The sequence below is a fragment of the Stenella coeruleoalba genome (genome assembly GCF_951394435.1).
Source record: "Stenella coeruleoalba genome assembly, chromosome: 13".
Taxonomy (NCBI): Eukaryota; Metazoa; Chordata; class Mammalia; order Artiodactyla; family Delphinidae; genus Stenella; species Stenella coeruleoalba.
Genome location: NC_137159.1, coordinates 41,989,706 through 42,005,881, shown reverse-complemented (window position 1 = coordinate 42,005,881; position 16,176 = coordinate 41,989,706). Strand labels below are relative to the sequence as shown.

Genomic DNA, 16,176 nt, shown 5'->3' with positions numbered 1-16,176 from the left:
ACCTCACTGCATGAAATTACAGTAGAGGTTCAGGTCTAGAGAAGAGCTCTAATGAAAGTAGAACATGAGGGGTTAGGACTCAAAAGTTTTACCCCCAAGTCACAATATTAATTTAGAAGGTTCACTTAAACTCCTCATTCCTGAGGGTTCTCCCTCTGTTACATCTTGCAGCTACGTGTCCTTGGGCACATTCTTTTCTTGACCTCTCTCAACCTGAGGTCATCATTTCACTTATAAAATGAGGATAATAACAGCACCCCATAGAGTTTTGGTGAATATTATAAGAGATAATAATTTATATGTAGTTCACAATGCTCAGCTTTTAATAAATGCAACATTGCCGGTGTGTCCGATAACATATATATATTGGTAGAACTAGAGTATATACCTCATCAGGGAATTATGAGCATTGTTAAGCTATTGTTTGTAAAATCCTTTTGCACTTCTATTTGGGCACAGCACATTGTATATTTCTGTTGGAATAGGATAAATAAATACTTATTTATACATAAGCATCACCTCTTTTTCCTACCAAAGAGATCATAATAGCTAGAAAGCTGGATACAAATAGAAAACTGGAATAGTAGGTCCCTGTGATCTTTGCACATGCACTTTGTCTGACTTTAAGGGCATATATCTTAAATTCTTCCATCTGAGAATTTGAGAACATGTCTACTGAACTTCATGAATAGAAATCTATCTATGGGTACTCTAGACACATTTTATATATAATTTAAGCTCAGTAATACAACCTATTGATTGCTTTGATTTTTATTTTCGCTATCTGACCAAATAAAGCAGAAACAGATGGCTTTTCTGACTTATACTATTTTAAGCTACAAACATGTTGCCCACTTTTGAGCCTATGTAGTTAATCTGAAATCTGTCACACGATAAAATTAAACCTTCTATATTTTAAGGTGGAGACAAGTGTGGATTGGATTTAGGGTCTGAACACCTGGACTCTGGTCCCAGCTTAACTCTGAACACACTACAGACCTCTTGAGAATCACTTCACCTTGCTGCATCTCAACTCCCTCATCTATGAGGTACGTTAGACAAGCGTGTGTACTAATCACCTAAGGATCTTGATAAAAGGAAGAGTCTGGTCAGCAGGTCTAGGGTGGAGACAGAGATCCTGCGTCTCTACCAAGCTCCTAGGGGAGGCCCCTAGGCTGGCCCACAGTCTTTGAGGGGCAAAAGACTGGAAAAATTCTTGGACAAATGCTGTATAATCTGGAGTTTCTATAAGATTATTCATGAGAAAGCATGTCATGATGGCCCCAAACAGGGATCAAGCAGAGACAATCACTAACATGGGTACAGTATTCTACAGTCATCAAAGTGTGTCCCATCCAGTTAGTCATCACAGCATTCCTAAGAGGAACCTAAACTCAGAAAAGCTGAATCACTGGCTCAAGATCACGAAGTCAGTATGTGGAAAAGGCCAAGATCAAACACAGTCTCCAACTAGCTGTGCTCACACACCACCAACGCCTTCCATGGTTACTTTTGCATTCAACAGGCCCCAAAATGCATGAAGGCAAAGAAGACCTAACAGCCTAATTTTGTTTCATACACAGCCATATATGTATACATTTATTTAAAGTTACCCAAGTACTGATAAAATCTTGTGTTTACCTGTCAGAGCCCATTTAAGACTTCTATATTTTTTTCGCACCTTTCCATTATTTTTCTGCTGAATCCTATCCATCGAGTACAGAAAAGCCTCTCAGGCCAGCATGTACATTTCCAGTTTCAACTGCTACAGTACATGAGTTCTAGATCTTAAAGGCCAAAAAGCATCTATCTGACTAAAGAGCTATAAGGCAGCCATAAAAATTATGGATCACAGAAATAAGCAATTAGTGTTATCTTCAATTGCTTTATTGGCAGTATTCACTCGTTAGAATAGAGGCAGCCGTAAAACAGATTGCAACATACTGTATAACAGCATATGGGATTTTACATTATAATGCTATTCTCTGCCAAGAAGTCATATTTTCATTTGAATGCATGGAACAGATTATCACAGGGTTTCCAGCATTAGAAGTAGATGACCCTCACTTTTTTTGAGGTTGTTGTTAAAAGGCAATTCCTGAAGTTGTGACTAAATCAAAATAAGTGCGATGGTGAATGGGGCTGTGTTACGTGCCTGCATTCTGGGCCACTGGAGACTGGGCATGGCGTGGAGCTACAGCAGATAATAAAGTCAATCTCTAACGTGGTGGATAGAGGGAAAGTTGAGGGTTTGCCAGTCTTCCAAACCAGCTGGCGTCAATTCTGGAGGAAGCTGTTCACCCGCCATCTCATCACAGCTGAAGCACCACAAAAGACACCACGAGCACAGGGGATAGAAATAAAACAATAGGAATAACAATATGAGAAGGACCAGAATCATTATTTAACATTGGGAGACGCCTTCCTGACATCTACTCTGCCATTTTTACAGACTATGTATGGGAGCGTGTTTATATATTGCAGACAACGTAATATAGACCTTCAAATACACACACCCTGGAACAAATGTCAACAGGCCAAGCTCTCCGGAATCACCCAGAGGCCTAGAGTCTAAGAGTTTCCCCATCCCCTCACACATTTTACAACTTTCAGTATGGCACACCTGGAAATAGGGCTAAATGCCCACTGTCCTGTTTCAACAGTTAAGTTGGAAAAAGGGTAGGGTAAAGTACGTCTAACAGATTCTCTTTCCAAGATCAGCCTGTGCTACAGCAAATGAAAGGCTTTGAAAGGCAGGATTGCTGAAAAGGAAGCTTGTGTGGTTTCAAATTAGAAGTCATATTGTTGCACTCACAGTTGATCAAATAAATATTAATCACCAAATGTATTTATGTCACTTCGCACACGATTGCAATATATTTCAAATGTGTTTTTAAATGGTGGATAAAACACACTGGGATGGCAAAAAAAAAGAAATTCTCCTTTTATAGAACACCGATACTAGGGAGCTAGAAGCATATGTAGTAATTTACCAGAACAAAGAAATATGTTTGAATTAGTTACTGTGTGTTTTCTGCTATTTATTCAGATCTAGTAAAATCCAAATAATTTGATAAGTCTTTAGAGCCTATGTACAATATCATGTTAAAAGTAGACTTTAATCTTATGTAATGTTTCAATGAATTAGTGTGTTCACTTAAATAATTTTTCTAGTCTTAAGTCTGTAAAGTTATAAAATTGTAAAAAACATTTTTAATTGTAAAGAAAAATCCTTATAATTTTGGAAAAAGATTATACTAAATGATTTTAAAGGCAGTAATAATGCAAAACAAAGTATAATAGAGCTGCCCCTTTCTATATCCCTTGGTTACTTGGAGTAACATTTTCAGTTCTCAATTTCCACACTTCTATGTTTAAGGACTTTTCTTTTTATTCATAAAAGGATTTGATAAGAAGAGTAATTAGACTAAAAATGCAAGCATTTTGCAACCTAATCCTGCCTATGCTATTGACTAGCCCCTATGGCATGCATGTATTGATATACTGTTTAAATTCTGTATCAGCTGTCATGGATTTATTTGTAAAGTTGCATAATGACCATAATACCTACAGCCACCTTCCAAATTGAGCTTGAAAAAGACTTTTTAAGTATTTCTCAAGTGGTCAGAGTAAATTTCTCAAGTGGTAAGAAATTTCTCAAGTAAATTTCTCAAGTGGTCATGAATGACTACCTTGTCTTATTTCTAGAGTGAGGAAAGCTGGTAGTTTTCCAGTAGCCAAACAAGGGGCCCCTTTAAAAACCTGAAATGGAAAGAGGAACCAGGAGAGTGGCTAGTTTATACTTTGAGAAAATGATGCTGACCGACTGAGGGTATTCCACCAATGTATAACATACAGTGAAACATCTGCCTTTTGGCTCAGCAGTATTTTCCTCGCTAGCCCACCAGTTTCCTTAATTTGGCAACTCCTGTGGCCCTGGCCTTGGGACGGAGGTAACATTATATATAAATGTCAAGAAGCAAGCTGTTCCTTGGATCTGTAAGGTAGCAAACTCAACAGACTACACATTTTTAAAATGTCAGTGAGTATATGAGTGTGTACGATTGTGTGTGTGTTTCACCGAATACAGTTGCACTGAGTCAGACAACAGTAACACCAAAGGCTAATGGAGAAAATGTGTTTTTTTTATATATTGATCTTGTCATGCAATAATGTGACTTAATTCCGCATTGTTCAGAACAAACCAACAATGAATAGTATCTTGCTATATAATGACTAGTTTTTCCTTTCCTTGCAAAAGTAAAAGCATTTAAGAAAAAAACAAAAAAAAACCCCACAAGCATCTCAAATAGCCTCTGCTTTGCTGCAAAAATAGACTGTGACGACAGTAACTCTCCCAATCAATTATGCGGCATGGTTTTAAGTGAGGAAAAAAATTCAACATACGAATCACTTCAAAATATATACAGCATATATCTATATGTACAAACTGCATAAATTTTGAAGGGCTACGAAGCATATATTTTGCTACACCAAAGCTCTGACTGTTAAATTGATTGCAACAAAACTTTAATTTCTTTTTCTGAAAAAACCCGAGGAATATGAATCTTACTGGAATTATTTAAATGCAGTGGTGTGTGTATACATCTATGTGTGTGGGTATAAACAAGATTTCTACAAATTCTCTTCAGTAGGCTCAGAAGCAACACCTCTTCTCTAACAAAAATATTGCTCTGAAATTATCTCCTTTAAAAGTGACGACTTAAAAGAATGTACTTCAAAGTCCACAGTCCACACATCTGCATTCTGAACCCATTCTGCATAGGGGGTCACTTAATAGTGTTCACTCCTGCTGTATACATGCAAGGTTCATTAATGGTCTCCCTTAAAAGCACCTTTTTAAAGAATGATCTGCCACATTAGCCAGAGGAATATAATGTGTGTGTGTGTATGTACACACACATATATATATAATTCTTTTTAATTTTGGCTGAATTCAGGAATGAGTCTGGGCTAAAAGAATCGATCTGTCACAGAGCAACAGATTGCAGTTAGAGACTGCCAACAAATCACAAGCAACAGTAGGTAATGACTAATTGTAACAGGAATGAGGGAACAGAGGGTGGGGATTATTTCAGAAAAGGTAACTGAAAAAATGATCCTTCCCAAATGAAATCAGTTTTGCTTTGGTGTTTGTTATTGTTACATCAAATACAAGCACAGCACCTTCCCTCTTCTCAAGAATTCCTAGTGATGTTGATCCATTTGACAATTTCTAAGAGATTTGTGAATTTTCCATCACAGGTTGCCTTTTCTGTTCCTCCGTTTCTATTAATACCATATTCTACGAGGCACTTTTGAGGTTTCTCAATGAATTATTACTTTAGCACATTCGTTGGAGCTCTACAACCTAAGACTTACAGGAAACCTTGACTATGACTCCCACTTTGTGGTAATGAATATACAACATGATCTTAAAAAAAAAAAAAGGAAAAGGATTTATGAAGATTTACAAGGTCCAAGAAATAGAATGGCAAGAGCAATCGTATCCATCTCTTTTATTGATTAGAATGTTACGATTTTTAATTATCTATTCAATCATACCTCCTCAGATTTTCATGAAATACTTTTTTCTAATTATCAATGTACACAAACACAAACTTTTTATACCAGAAACTTAACCTTCTGAAACTTTAATCTATGAAATTACTTGGAGCTTGAGGTGCATAAAGGATTTAAACTCTGCACTAAGGTTCAAATGCTTTGGGAAATTTCTCTAATTTTCACTCCACTGCAGTGAAAATCAACAAGATGTTCTGTGTAGTTGAAACACAAGGGTTTTGTGGCTCCCTGTAACTGTAGAGATTACAAAGCATATTGGGTCAAATGTAATTTCATATTTTTAAAGGTCACTTATTGTGTTTAAACTTAAATATTTAACTTTAACCAATGTAGTGTGGTTAGATCGCTCATATACTTATTTCAAATGTAAAACTAACAATCTCCTTAAGTTGATGACATAGGCTGTTATCCCAATCTTTAGGTAATACAACCCATTTTGTCTCACTGCTATTTTAATTCCTAAATCCTCTGCTTTCTCCAACATGTTGAACATCAGACTCCATGTCTATTTAATACCTGCATCAAATATTCTTTATCTCCTCATAATTCAAAGAAGAAATAAATGAAGGAAGCTAAAGACTGACCTTTCTTAAATGGACATTGATCGATTGATGTCCCTAAACTAGTTTCTCAATAAACTCAACTCTTTCTCTGCTGAAAAAGAAAAGAGTGGTTCCCGAATGGCAAGTTAAAAAATTAACCAGTAAGGTAAGACCACGTAAAAGAGAAAGTATCAATTGCAGAAACAGTATCAGAACCAAATTATCAATAGATGGGAAAAGGATGAAAAATAATGGTGAACAATGAACTACAGGTCACTGAAGCAATGTATATGAGGGAAGGGAAGAAGCTAAGGGCAATGAGATGGCACAAGGGCAGCAGGAACCTTGTGAGTTTCCTCTTAGTATGATTTTTTCAGGAAAAATCATACTAAGAGGAAAAATTTGAAACCTTGTCAAAGAGAAGTAATGTTATATCAGGCACCCATAAAACACTAACAGAAAATCAGAATTATACTCAACTAAGCCCAGCCTAAATCCTAGTTGATAGGGGGTCATAGGCTTGGAATTTCCCTTCTGTTCCCAAGAAGCTTGTACATATAATTGGTATGCACCTAAACCATTCTTTTGATTCCAAGTGTCAGGATATTTTGAACAAGAAAACATACATCAACATCTTGATAACTGAAAGTCTGCTAAAGCTATTTATATTTATCATAACTGTTTGAACCTCCCAAGGGGTGAGATGCAGACAGCTTCATGTTCCAGATTTCAACACAAGTGCATCAATCTCCCATTATGTCCTCCATCCTTTACATCCAAACACGGGGCAAGGGCCTAGCCACCCAACAGTGGTAATCCTCCAGCCAGCATTCACATCTCAGGTGATGACAGAGATACTGTAATTAGGGCCTGCTAGCACAAAAGCCCAAGGCCAGTGTGACAGCCAGTACCCAGTTCACTAGGCATAGCAGAAACACTGCCAATAATTTTCAAAGACTGATCAAACACCACCTGAGGTCAATTCATTCAATCATTTGTTATTTATTCATTCAATAAATATTTATCAAACACCAACCCACCACGTTCCAGGTACCAAACAGTCCCATAGCCTTGTGCCTTAACATTGTAATGTCACACATATATTGATTAAAGTAACCCATTTCCACAGGGAACTCTACTCAATACTCTGTAATGGCCTATATGGAAAAAGAATCTTTAAAAAAAAACAGTGGATATATGTATAACATTCACTTTGCCTGAAACTAACGCAACATTGTAAATCAACTATACTCCAATAAAAATTTTTAAAAAAAGAAAGTAACCCATTTCACAACAATAACAATTATAAAACTTGAATTACCACCTCTTTTCCCCATGTTCTATGTTTGACCTTTCATGTGGGTCATATGCATATCTGATACATCTGAGTAATTTCAGGTGGATTCTTCTACTTGTATATAACTACTTCATTAACAGTCAAGTTATAACATATGAGCTTACATGAAGCATTGTGCTATTAAAATAAAAATATCGCTGGATATATTTCATCTTAATGTGAGTGAAACAACTTTTCAACCACCACCAAAGGAGAGAAAAGCTAGCGTGAAACCACAGGAATATATTAGGGATGGATAAAAGTAAGGCCCTGAAAAGGGCAGAGGGAGAAATTGGAAACAAGGGATGGCACCCCTACTCCATGATAGTGTCCAGGGCTATCGTCACTTCTGCTCCGGGATGCATAACTTAAAATACTTCAGATGTGAGGGAATCAGTTATTCCTTGTATTTGTCTTGCCTAAGTTGCAAAGTGAGATTTTTTTCCATAATTTGATTCTGTAATTTGATGTCTAATCCTTTCAGTTCATGATTTTATGGATTTCAACCAAAATGAGGACTCTCTTCTTTTGTCTTCTGTCTCCAGACGACTCTAATTTTGTTACCAAGATGCAGGCCCAGGTTATGTACTGCCCTAGGTATGCCCTGCTCTCCATTTTCTCTAGGTTCTAGTGAATAATAATTTATTCTTTGGAGGTGTTTGAACCAGAACTGCATATTCTATTATATACACACTCAAGTTCACATATACAAATATATATCACATATTTCCAACATACAGTAAAATCATACATACGCCCACAAAAAAATGTTTTCCTCATAAAATTAACTTAAAGCTATTCAAAGAGTTTGGTCCACATCATCATTTCATGTGTTAAAATAAATAGGTAATTAATATCATTTCTTTCCATGATATGTCAACTATGAGCAGTATCTGGCAGATTCTGGCTAATAAACTCCAAAATAACAAATACATACTTAGCAAAAGCATGACTATATTAATTATTTAATGTAAATGAAGAATCAGCATGTTGGCCAATTTTGTTTTCTAAAATAAACTTGTTTATAAATGCTAGTAGTTGACTAATTGTTTTAAAAATGACCATTCTTTTGGAAGGCCCATGTAAAAACAAAACAAATAAAACTTCAGATTTAACCACTCTAGGCCAAAATCTGAACTTTCCTTTGAGCTGTATAGATTTAGACAGGATCATGGCAGAAATGAGCATTTCCTGGGAACAATTATCCAACCAAGCCCCACTGGTTTCCCTTCACCATCTCAAAATCACAGCTGGTGATTTCAAACCACAGGGAAAAGTGAGTGATGGCCTCTGGGTTGCTACTGAGAACTATTTTCAGAGTATTTGTAGGTGCCCCCTCTCTTTTCCAGAGGGCACAGTGGCTCTTGAACCAGATTTTGTGTGCGTGCGGTTCCTTCCCTGTTTGCCCTGCAGCATATCCGATTTCTCCACTCCCAGGAGCTGTCCTTAGCCACTGCGACCTCAGTTCCTGCAGGTGACAGTATGGCTTTCTGCTGATTTATTAAAAATCTCCCATTTTATGGCTCCTGTGTACTCTCTGGAGTGTGATCATGTGACCAGGATAATGACAATCTGTCTCCCTGCTAACATTTCTCTACTTTGGTTATTTGTTTGATAAAGTGAGGAGCTTCCCTTTTGTTGCCCTTCATCAGAGCTTAATGTCTTTACTTTGGGATCAATATACTTTATGAATAATTTTATTTCCTTCTATTTTTATGGTCTTTTCTCCTTATTATCATACTGAGTTTATTAGCTGGTGCTGTCAGTATCTTTACCCTGTCATATGTTCCTGAGGTACAGTAAATATCACTTGTGTTGTAATTAATATGCACACCCTCTGCAGTAATTAAAGTACAGACCCCTTCAACCAGCTGAGCTTCCTACACTAATTCCACCTTATCTTCATAATGAACTTATTGTAATCTGAAACTACTACTGAATATTGTTCAGTAAGGCTAGAAGAATGAAATCTAACGAGATGCAATAATATTTGTGCACATGTTAATATAAAAAATGAATTTAATTAGTCTAAATCTAATTAAATTTCCCATACAATTAAAAGCCTCCCCTTCCTTCCATTTTTTAAAAACTAACAAATGCCGAATTATTGCCCTTCCAGTTATTCCTATAAAGAAGCAGACTGGACAAATGCGTTCTTTCCCCATAAGATACACACAGCAAAATCTAGAAGAGCCAGAAGAAGGATAGTGACATAGTGACAAGGAAACAGCTAAATCCCTTTAAGGAACTACCATATGAAATAGACGACTTGTAAGAGTAGACAAATCAAAAGTCTGACCTTTCTAAAAAAGAGAAACTCAAGGAAAATAGCTTATCAAACCAATCTGTCAATCAAAAAAATAGGTTTTTAAAATATCCAATACCGGACTCCCCTGGTGGCACACTGGTTAGGAAATCTACCTGCCAACGCAGGGGACACAGGTTCAATCCCTGGTCCGGGAAGGTCACACATGCCACAGAGCAGTTAAGCTCGTGCGCCACAACTACTGAGCCCACGCGCCACAACTACTGGGCCCATGCGCCTAGAGCCCGTGCTCCTCAACAAGAGAAGCCACAGCAATGAGAAGCCCGCGCACTGCAACTTAAAGGGGCCCCCGCTCACCGCAACTAGAGAAAGCCCGCGCACAGCAACGAAGACCCAACACAGCAAAAAAATAACTAAATTTCTAAAACAAAATTAAAATATCTAATACCAAATGTACATTGCAAGTGGCACTAAGGCACAGTCCCTGTCCCCAAGGAGCTTATATTTTAATGAAAGAAATACATATTTCAATTCAGAAAGATTTATTGGGCATCTACCAAAAATAGCACAGACAATGAATGTCATAGAATTTCTAAGCAGCATGAAAAAAGGAAAGTCTAGCACTAAGCTTGCACCTTGAGAGCCGCGAGAGAGAACATTTGGGGCAGGACACTAACTGATGCTGCACATATTCGATTTTGCTGGAGAAGAAGGTCTGTGTAAGTTAGGAAAAAATAGACACAAAAGACCAAATCAAGATACATAATTGGCACAAAAGAGGAACACGGTAAGGAACTGCATGTGCGTTTAATATTATACTTATATCGTCAGGAAATCAGCAAGGAAAGTGAGTACCTAAAGTGCAGACCCACCATAGGCAGGGAGCTGGCAAAGGAGCCTGAAAACTGGGTGAAGGGTCAGGCATGATGACCACAGCTGTGCCAGGCAAGGGAATTATTTCAAGGTGGAAAGAATTTACCAATAGGGCAGAGCCCTGCTTTTTAATTATTCACAGTAATGACCTGGATCTTGGAAAGAAAGGAGTTATTTCCTAGATAGTAGACTGAACTAAATTAGCAGGCAACACAGCATGGAGGACTGATAAAACACACACACACAAACACATCAATTTGAGAATTTAAAAGTGGTTTAGTGGTCAAAACACCTGTCAATTAGGACAACACATTTACTCCCACAGTTGTTTTCCTGTTTTCTTTAAAAACTACCTCTGTTTATGGGAGATTTATAAGACACGTTACCGAATGGATTACTTGGAAGGAAGTAACCAAGTGCGATGAAAACAAATAATATGTTGAGACGGACTGCTAAAGCTATGCATTACAAATCAAAGGAACTAAAATAAAGTTAGGCGTTCTCTAGAGGAGTGCTCACTATATTTTAAGGAAGATTTAAATGTACTTCAAAAGGGAAGCATGGAGAAAATGGAATGATAGTGATATCAAAAATAAATTACAAAGAAAATCTGGGCTGTTCTGCTGCTAAAAAAAAATAAAACTAAAACAGATGTTGAGATCTACCTGATAGCAAATATGCTTCTTAATGTTGATTCTGACCAGCAGAAGGGAAGCTACTCGGAAAGAAACCTGATGGGAATGAGTGGAGATCCTAAAAGACAGACTTTTTAAATTCCTGATTGATAAAGTTTTGGTTAGGCTATGCCACTGAAAATCATCAAATCCAGAATGTCAGTCCATTTTTAGTGAACACAAGGCATGTGTGTACCAACAGGTATATGTGTGACTGTGTTTGTGTGTGTGTATGCACTTGTCTATATAAGAAAGCAAAAATTCAAGCTCAGAAAATGAAGTAATGTGAAAATTTCCTTTGGCATACTCTTCCAGTATATTTACTGAAAATACACTTATCTTAATTTACATTTGTTCATCTTTAAGCTTTGTGTTCCGTTCACTGTAGGACCTGAAACCTAATGCTGAAGAATGGTTTCAAAGGTCAGAAAAAGTTCTAAATATTAGCAACAGTGTCACTCATGAGCGTGTCTGCATCAGTTTTAAAAACTGTTCACATGAAGGATGCGCTTGGTTTTGGGGAAAATATTTTGTGACTCATGGTTTACTCTGTACATTCAGCATAGTTTGGGAGCAACGCTAATGTTTATGGGTTACTGCACTAACTTAGAAATTATAGTGTAATATTTGTAATGCAAAGGAACCTTTCTTGGAAAGCAGATGTACTTGTATTTGCTCAATGGTGAGATTAGTGACAAAGTCTAGGAACCCAAGAAGAAGACAGATGTCAACTCAAGGCAGTAGTTTTCCAACTGTGGTGAGTGTGTGGTGGAGTGGTCAATTTCAAACCTCCATTTGGTAATATATTCTTTTTTTTTTTTTTTTTTTTTTTTTGCGGTACACAGGCCTCTCACTGTTGTGGCCTCTCCCATTGTCGGGCACAGGCTCCGGACGCACAGGCTCAGCTGCCATGGCTCACGGGCCCAGCCGCTCCACGACATGTGGGATCTTCCCGGACCGGGGCACAAACCCGTGTCCCCTGCATCGGCAGGCAGACTCTCAACCACTGCGCCACCAGGGAAGCCCTGGTGATATATTCTTGATTCAATAACAGCTTTTCAGCAGGCCGTGTTCATAAGGGAAATGTCAGTAAGAAGGGTTTTGTTCTGAGCCTCATGGTGTCTTCTCTAGCCCTCCTGGTCAGTTTGTTTATGTACTGGACCATCGATCTCTTAACATTAGCCAGTTGAAACAAAGAATAAAACATGGCAACTAAATGATAAATGAGGTGGGAAACAGAACATTCTAGGATGTTTTATATAAAAGACATCCTTGAAGGAAACCATTGACGAGGAAGAGAAAGTTGAAAAACTGGGAAAACTAAGCTATAAGCTATTTTCATTCTGTGTGTGTGTGTGTGTGTGTGTGTATACACACACACTGTATATATATTTGCATGTAAAATATATATTATATATTTTTAATAATTTAATACTACTGACTTCTGTAGAAAACACAAATAGCAGCATTTACATCTCTCTTATTTCCAGAATTACTGAGGGGAGTTCGATAATGTATATAAAACCTTTAATCTACTAATTGTTAGAACTGTCATGATTTTTTTCACAGTTATCACTTTCCTTTGGTAATAAAAGCCCTAACTGTATCACCAAATGTAAAAGCAACACGAAAACACCAGTTTGCCATTGTTGTTTTTCCAGCTTACTGAATGAGATTCCGAAATTAAATTTCAATGGTTTGCAAAAGTCTCTCAAATTAAGGCAGAAGTGACTGAAGACACTTTTAGCTACACCTGCTCAACCGCTAATTTAATGAGAAAATGACTTAGAAATTGCAAGTGGTAGATATAACAATATTGTTGGTATGAACTAAGAGATGTTGCAGTACAGACAGTTCGAGTAGAATCCATCTTTAATACTGTGATTCCTCCATCTTTCTTCATACCTAGCCTGTTTCAAATAAAGAATACGCCCTGGTGGCGCAGTGGTTGAGAGTCCGCCTGCCGATGCAGGGGACGCAGGTTCGTGCCCCGGTCCGGGAGGATCCCACATGCCGCGGAGCGGCTGGGCCCGTGAGCCATGGCCGCTGAGCCTGCGCGTCCGGAGCCTGTGCTCCGCAACGGGAGGGGCCACAGCAGTGGAGGCCCGCGTACCGCAAAAAAAAAAAAAAAAAAGAATACGCCCAACTCCTCATTGAGTGGCCCAGCATGTTTGGATGTGAAATGGTATGGTTAAGGACTAGAAAAATTATTCTCCTGTAAATGTTCAATATTAAGACAGTTTCTGTCCACTCTTACCTGTTCAGCCCATGTCGCCAATGTCCCAGACAAGCTGTGGGCCCGCATCGTGAGCGCTAGCGAGCTGCAGAGCTCCCAGCCAGCCTCCTGCACCACGAGCTGGCCCATCACTGGAATCAGAACCTAGTCCGTAGCCATCGCAGCAAGGGCTGCTGCTGACTGGCCATGAGGACAGCATCATGTGGTTCTGGGATGCCTCTGCTGTGGCGCCCCAACCATCCGGCAAGTTGAGCACTGCTGGCCTCTTCCAGACGGACAGCACACATGCCAACAACCTGGCCTAAGCCACAGTAGACGACTGGCCGCCCTTCCTTAAGATTGGCTGCTTCTAACACTGCAGCGACGATCCTCTGCTCAGCGTGCAGAAAGAAGTTGGAGTTCTGCAAGTACACAGCCCAGCTGGTGATGGCCGGCACTGCAGGCCAGGTGCTGGTGCTGGAGCTAATCAACGTGCCTTAGAAGCAGGCAGTCAGCATGGCCAGCGTAGACCCCCTCCAGGACCACGAGGGCTTCACGTGGAAGGACCGTGGGCAGCTGATCCTGCGCCTGGGCCGCTGCCCTGGCCTCCGGCTTCCAGCCCATGTGCTGGTTCAGTGCTGTCACCCGATGCCATCCCTGCCGTCTCGCAGCACGCCGAGTTCAGCCTGTGGCTTTTGGCACAAGTCATGGCTTTGGCCTCTTTGACTACCCGTGCAAGAGCCCTGGTCTAGCCAAGTGAACCCTTCACCCCAACGACTCCCAGGCCATGGAGAGGCCGCTATCCCAGGTGAAGTTGCTTACAAAATTGCTGTGGTCTTTCGGGCGCATGCGGAAGAGCTGAGTCTCAGGCAAGAAGTAGCATGCTAATGCCAACAGCAAGTTTCAGAAAGCCGACACGCTGCTGGCGGAACAGGCCTGCCCCCAAGACCTGGGGATGATGCCACTGCAGCTCTGCATCAGCCCCGGTCAGCCGAGGACTCCCTCCCGGGCGCTGTGCACTTCTATGATACTTTGCTGGCATGTTCCTTGAGATGTAGCCACAACCAACTCGGGCTCCGTGTTTGCTACGCTCCAGCCATGCAGGCGTCAGGAAGCTGCGGGAGCCGCCGGAAGGGCTCTGAGGAGCGGCTGACGCCCCGCGGGCCTGTGTCGGCACTCCCAGCGTAGGACGCACGCAAACGCCCCTAGCCTGACCTATGAGGAGGCCTCGTGGGTTCTGGCGCAGGCGCAGGACTTGTAGGGCGGGCGCAGGACTTGTAGGGCGGGCGCCGTGCTCACCGGGTGGGCGGGGCCGTTCAAGGAGTTTACGCTGCCCAAGGAAAGCGCCGAGACAAAGTTCAGGCCGATGGCCCACGAGGGCTGTCGCGTGCGCAAGATGGCACTGGCTACACTTGCCAGCGTGGCCTGAGAGGACTATGCCAAGACGTGCCTGGTCTGCCTCCCCAGCCTGGGCAATGCCCATGTCTTCTCGGTGCCTGGCCTGCGACCCCAGGTGTACTACTCCTGTAGCCGGAAGGGGGACACAGCCGCGTCACCTCCTATGTCTTCAGGCGCCACAGCTAGTTTTTACCTGATTTCTCCATGGGAGCTTGAACGCTTCTCTGTAAGCGTCCAGAACGTCACAGAGCCCCTCGGCTCTCTGGACATTAGCTGGCCCCCGCGATGCCACCGGTGCCAGCTGCAGGCTCCCAGAGTTGCCAAAGCTGAGACAGGCTAACGGGACCGTAGGCATCGTCTTGGCTCCACGGAGCGGCGATGGAAGCGTGTTCTCACCCATGTCCACCAACTCGACCACCAGTGACGACACTATGCTGGAACGATAGGGGACGTCACGGTGGAGGAGGTGAAGGATTTCCTGGGCCCTGTAGAGGAATCTGAGAAGAATCGGAGGACGCTGGCAGAAGACAGGGCTTGAGCCTGGGCCATCCTGATCAACTGAGGAAGGCTAGAACTACCCGACCACCTCCTACCTGCCCTGCTGGCAGCTGAAACCCAGGACCCCAACCCCTTCTTGGTCTTTTACATGGACCCACACCTGCTAACCTGCTGGCTCCAGTGGGACCTGCCAACCCTGACCCCAGGTTGTGGGCCTGGACTTGACCCAGAGCCTCTGGGGCAGATTCAGACTGACCCTTCCTACAGGTAGGTGGCTACCCTGGACCCCAGGTGCCAAGGCATCCCAAGCTACCTCCCACTCCACCCACCGTCCTTTCCCACTCCCTTTGCAGAAAGAATTTTTCTAATGTCCGTGCTGGGCTGGACAGTCTTTTTTTTTTTTTTTTTTTTTTTTTGCGTTACGCGGGCCTCTCACTATTGCGGCCTCTCCCGTTGCGGAGCACAGGCTCCGGACGCACAGGCTCAGCGGCCATGGCTCACGGGCCCAGCCGCTCCACGGCATGTGAGATCTTTCCGGGCCGGGGCACGAACCCGTGTCCCCTGCATCGGCAGGCGGACTCTCAACCACTGCGCCACCAGGGAAGCCCTGGACAGTCATTTTAAAACTGGGCTGGGGGTGGGCAGGTGGGCAGGATGGGTTTCCCTATAGATTGTACCTTGGGGTTTTTTCTGTCTTTTTTTAAATTAGCAGTTTTAATATTAAAATTACTGATTTTTAATTTTGAAAAAGAAAGCATTTAATATCTCTTAAAAGGGGAAAAAAAGAGAGT

The 16,176-nt window shown here is 41.2% G+C and overlaps 1 long non-coding RNA gene across 3 annotated transcripts in view; it reads right to left on the bottom strand.

Moving 5' to 3' along the window:
* The window catches only part of LOC307196118, a 1,219,527-nt gene extending 1,204,743 nt beyond the window's left edge, over positions 1-14,784 (bottom strand). For all 3 annotated transcript variants that reach the window (XR_013831038.1, XR_013831039.1, XR_013831040.1), the window contains exon 1: positions 13,532-14,784. This is a non-coding gene — a long non-coding RNA (uncharacterized lncRNA). The remainder of the gene's footprint in view (positions 1-13,531) is intronic.
* Positions 14,785-16,176: the final 1,392 nt, after the last annotated feature.